Below are 6000 nucleotides of genomic sequence, written 5' to 3'. Positions count from 1 at the left end.
TACACATACTCTATATAGCAGTTACTGAACATTTTCAATAATTAAAAATTACAATGCAAAACCACAAGTCTGGTGAGGTGGTTAGATCTATTTAATAATTACTTAAAATAATTAGTTACTTTAAAAAATGTTGCATATAGCCATGTGAAGATGGTTGAAATGAAAACTCATGTGCTAGGTTTAAAGAGATTTTTTTATTTTATTTATACCATCATACTGTCTCCCAGCATTTTATTTATTTCTTTTTTTGTGTGCAATGCTGTAAATTTACATGTTCGTTTGGACATTGTTTTAGCTGGGTCAGGTGCTATTTGATATTGTTGTTAAGAGTGACCACATGTATGATGCAGTGCATATTTTCTACAGTCACTGAGGGTAGTGAACCCCCCCCCACACACACACACACACACGTCAGTCAGCATCACGTTGTGTATGAAATAACATACAATATTTATGTGTACATGCATATTGAATACTGTAATGCATCATTGTCACAGAAAATCAACATCATATAGTAGTCATTTGTACTATTGTAGTACTCATATGACTTTGTAAGAGACAAATAAATATGTATCCTGTGATAGTAAGCTTGGAAGGGCAAAAAAGCAACACTGTTACATATTTTGTGTCTTTAATGACCCAATACACTTTATAATTAAGCAGTCATTAAAAAAATATATTATTTTTTTGGCCATTTTGCCCTGTTACACTCTTCAGAACAGAAAGGCTGAGGAATACTAAAGAGGTGTGGGTACAACTCCAAAACACTGATGATGTATAGGGGTGGAATGAGGTCCCAGGTTACTCAAGACCTGAGGTTTGCATTAAAGAGTTAATTAAATTACGTCAGAAATACTATATATACAATATACATTGCTTTACGAAATACACAAAGGTGTGCTTTCCACTTGCAAACACTTAATGGTAATTTTTGCTGCTGCAAAACACTTTTCTGCCATTTTCAGTAAACAAGCTGTTTAGTTTAGTTCATGTCATCCAGAAACCAGTTGCTCAAGATCAGTTGAGCTTGTCTGCCATCTGCTGGTGGCTGGGCCTTACTACAGACAGCCTACATCATATCAGCCTCAGTCTTTATTGGAGGAAATGTTGACATATTGCATAATGGATATGTAGATTGGATATGAGAAATGAAGATTGTGTTTGTTTGATTGTTTTTCAGGATAGATTAGATACAGATAAGTTACATTTAATTGTATTGGTACTAACCTTGCAGAGACTAATTGCAACTTATTTTATCATTATTTTCTATGTTTTGAAATGCAATAGAATGCAATTGCCATTTGATCTTCCATGAAATAAATAATACATTTTCTACAATAAGTTAAACTGCAACAATAACATGAAAAACACTAATGCTGAACTCAACACATGGACCAAAAACATGTATTAGAGAAGATGTCAGCATCTAACAACTAACATGTATGTTTAACAGTTTATCCATTGAAAAGTGATGGAATATCTCTCACCTCTTATATCCTGGAACTCACTGTGATCAGCAATGGAGATTATCTGATAGCTTGCCAGATGATTTCATTCAGGAGGAATGTTCCCCTCAAATCAGGCCGGGGGAATGTCTTATATCCTCGCCAGAGATTCACTTCCCTTTAAATACCTTTGATCCAGCATTACATGGGCAGAAATGCAGCCCTTCAGCTCCCAAATCCTATCACAAACACAACCTTACATCACTTAAACCATGTCACTAAACCCAGCACAGGTGGTAGATCATTTGGATATATCCTATTAAGAAAAATCAGGTGTACAAAATATTTAACCATTCACAATATGACACAGTTTAGTTATTTGTTTTATATTATAATACCAGCTGTGCATGTTAAGCCAAGGCAAGCATCACATTTCCTATTGCTCATATTTAGATGTATGAGTTTGTGCTACAGACATAAACAATGCCTCAAATCATGTGGCTTGGTAAGGAGAAGTGTGCTTTTACTTTTCTTAGCAATCACACTTACAATTTTCACCTTGGCATACAATGAAACAGACCCACACACACACACACACACACACACACACACACACACACACACAAATCCATTGACTTACACTGAAGGAGGGGGAACCTTCTGACCACCTCACAGCAGGGGTTTCTGGCTGCCATGGCAACAGAAACAATACATGTAGCAAGATCTGGGCTGCAGCTAACAGTTAAATCTTTGTTGGATTTTGTCATCATAAAACATCTGAAACACTATAAGCAATAGATGTCAAACTCTATCTGTACATGTGCCATTGTGTGGCAGTGATTCACAGGTTTGAATGCAATCCATGTGTTCCTGTGTCATTTTCAGGAAGCTCTGAGATCTTTGTCAGCACAATCACATGTCTCACTATCACCCCCATAAATGAGAGCATAACAGCTCTGATATATACAGTACCAGGGGTGGAAAGAGTACTGAAAAATCATACTCAAGTAGAAGTACTGTTACTTCCCCAAAAATTTTGTGTGAGTAGAGTAAATGTAGCTGTCCTAAAAACTACTCAAGTAAGAATAAAAGAGTAGCTCATTTAAAATTACTCATGATTAGTGAGTATTGAGTACTACTGTATAATTGTTGAAAACCTATGCCCCATTATAATGAACACTGTATGCCAACTTTTAATATAAATCACCTATCTATGATAAACACTACATGAATCTGATTCCAAAAATTAAAAGGGAGAAAAGGAAATAAAAGAAATGAAAGATTAAAAAGTTATTTCAATACACTGATCACCATTATAAATCATAATGTGTGAAACTATTACATTAAAATCAGTTTATGTTTAGGGTCTAAATTTCCCTTTCCAACAGAGCATTATTTTTGTGCATAAAACATGTTCAAACAATGCAAGGAATGCAAAAAAATGCTAAATAAGCAGGATAACTTGGCACAACATGTCCTGCACAATAGAGGAGGTAGAGTAGGCTTGGGAAAAGTTGTTTGGTACAGGGGCTACATCACGCTTGTAAAGGAATAATTCACCCGAAAATGAAAGAAATTACTTTCTTTCTTCTGCAGAACACAAATTAAGATTTTTAGAAGAATATCTCAGCTCTTTTGGTCCATACAAATAAAGTGAATCGGTGCTAAAATATTGAAGTCCACAAATCACATATATCAGCATAAAAGTAGTCTAATCCATGTGCCTCCAGTGGTTTAATCCATGACTTCAGAAACTATATGATAGATGTGGTGAGAAACATATCAATATTTAATTCCTTTTTACTATTAATTCTCCTCCCTGCTCAGTCAATCTCCACTTTAACTTTCACTTTCTACTTGTGTTTTTGATTCACATTCTTCATGCATATCGCCAACTACTGGGCAGAGAGATTTCTAGCAAAAAAGGACTTAAATATTTACCTTTATCTCACCCAAACCTGTCATATCAATTCTGAAGTCATGGATTAAACCACTGGAGATGTTTGTATTACTTTTATGCTGCTTTTATTTGCTTTTTGGAGCATAAAAATGGGCACCTCTTCACTTACATTGAATGGACCTACAGAGCTGAAATATTCTTCTTAAAATCTTAATTTGTGTTCTTCTGAGGAAAGAAAGTCATACACATCTTAGATTGCATGAGGGTGAGTAAATGATGAGTGTAAATGAAAAACTTTCATTTTTGTGTGAATTATTTATTTATGTAGCACATGGGGGGCCACATTGTCCTCCTTTTGAGATACAATGTTCAACATTGATTTAGATCTTGTATCTTTTAAGCCCTATCTGTATTAAGGCTGAGCATAATTATAAATAATTTTATTATCTCTACTTTCCTGGAAATGTATTATACCAATTAACACACTTTCTACATCAGTGGTCATTATTTCTATAAAAATGAACAATATTTTCCAAAAATATTATTATAAAAAATGTCACTGTTATATTCTATTACATTTTAAAGCTACTCAAGTTATTCAGCCAAAAGTAGTGAGTGTTGTTCTTGTTTACTTGTTATTGTTGTTTGATTAATTGCCTTTATATGACATACGAGACAGTGATCTATTCAGATACATGTACACTTCAAGTCCGACATTTTTATGCAAATAAGCATTTTGTCCCACTGTTTAAATTCAAATTAGACATAAACGACTGCGTTTACATTAAATCCTCATCAAGATGGGCATTGGCAGAATTATAAAGTGTATTTGACCATTTAGGCGTGTAACCGCTTTAGCGCTCAAACATTAGCCGCCTGTCAATCAAACAGCAGCAGCTACAGACATCAGGAAATAAAAAGTCAATCTTTTATATTTCATCTAGATCAATCAAACAGTGGTGCTCTTTCTGTCACAATAAATCTAATGAACACACCTGTTCTAGATGTAGATCATAGGCTAAATATAGAAAACTACAAAAAAATCTGATCGAGGACATCTCACTTTTTTCCGATAAACATCTAGATTATTAATTGCCCAGCCCTATTGATAACATTGCATTAATCTCTCACAGCAGCCCAGTAATCTCAGTGATAGATAGTTAAATTACAGGCTACGTTATAGACACACAGAATCTAGTAAGCAGAAATATGAAATTGACCTCGATATGTTTCTTCAAATTAGAGGCAGGATTAATGCTGATATCTGGCTTGAGCAAGTTAAACTCACATGACACGATCAAGCAATTGGCCTTTTTCACTGCGAAAAGCCCTTCCAGGTGCGGCCATGATGTTCACAAGTAAACTGTGCTTGACACATCCTCCACATCCATAACAGTTGGCACCAAATCTACAGCTGCATGTGATTTGATGGGAGTCACAAGACTCTCCCTAGCCAATCATGTTGATAGATAAAAATTAAATTAGGACAGGGAAGTAGTGAACACAGACGGTGGGAAAATAGCTCAGTAAAAGTAGTTACAGCACTTAAAATGTACTCAAGTAAAAGTATAAAATTTTCAAACAACTACAGTACACAAACATTCAGAGACAATTACGGACAATACATAGTGAATGAGGGTTTTAAAATGATAGTGTGACAAATCACTAGCTCTCTTTGTGAAGGAGGAAGTGAGGGCCGGATAAACTGTTCACGTAAGTCTTTATTTTTACACACTTTTCAGTGCAACACAACAAGGTTTGCTTTTCAGCACAACAAAGGAACACACACATAAACACTGATGTGTACATCTCTCTCTCTCTCCCCTCCGGTGGTCTGGACTGCTCTTTTATCCCTCTCCATCTCTTGCTGTAACACAAAACAGCTGTTAGAAATAATTTCCCACAGGTGTCTATCCTTACCACTCTTCCCCTCCCAGGCACACTCTCCACAGACATCGCTCGGCCACGCCCCCATATCCACAGATAGTTCACCCAAAAATGAAACTTCTGTCATCATTTCCTTACCTTCACTTTGTTCCTTTATGGCTTACTGATGTTAGATGTTAGATGTTAGGCAGAATAACAGCCATAGTCACCATTCACTTGCATTGCATGAAAAACAAAAATGCAAAAATAGTAAATGGTAACTGAGACTAACATAATGCCTAACATCTCCTTTAGTGTTTTACAGATGAGAGAAAGTCATACAGGGTTTTTTGGGTATTCCTTTAATATTGTAAGTGATGATGAAAAGCATTTTAAATGAGGCACAGATAAGTGGATTTATAGGATGGATTTACATTGCATGTCTCATTATTGATCTAATGTCCACTGTAAGCTTGTTAAGCTTGATTTGTTATCATTATCGGCTATTTTGATTTTCATGCAAAGCTCCCAGTAAAGGTTAAATCTGTCTTGTTTTAATCATTCAGTCTCTTTCACACCCACGCACATGCATTTCACGGGTGCCTGCATTGCAATTTCACACAGAAACACACTTTTAGACAGGCTCTAGATGTTACTTTAAGCAGAGCTCCATGCTGATCATTAAGAGTCATTGTGCGGTTGGTTGTTGAAGTAGCCAAATGTCATTATACAAAATTAAGTCTAATGTACACTGAGTAAACAGGATGAAATCTGTATGCATTTTAGAGA

The sequence above is a fragment of the Xyrauchen texanus genome, chromosome 42 (assembly GCF_025860055.1).
Source record: "Xyrauchen texanus isolate HMW12.3.18 chromosome 42, RBS_HiC_50CHRs, whole genome shotgun sequence".
Classification (NCBI taxonomy): domain Eukaryota; kingdom Metazoa; phylum Chordata; class Actinopteri; order Cypriniformes; family Catostomidae; genus Xyrauchen; species Xyrauchen texanus.
This window is presented reverse-complemented; position numbering follows the sequence as displayed.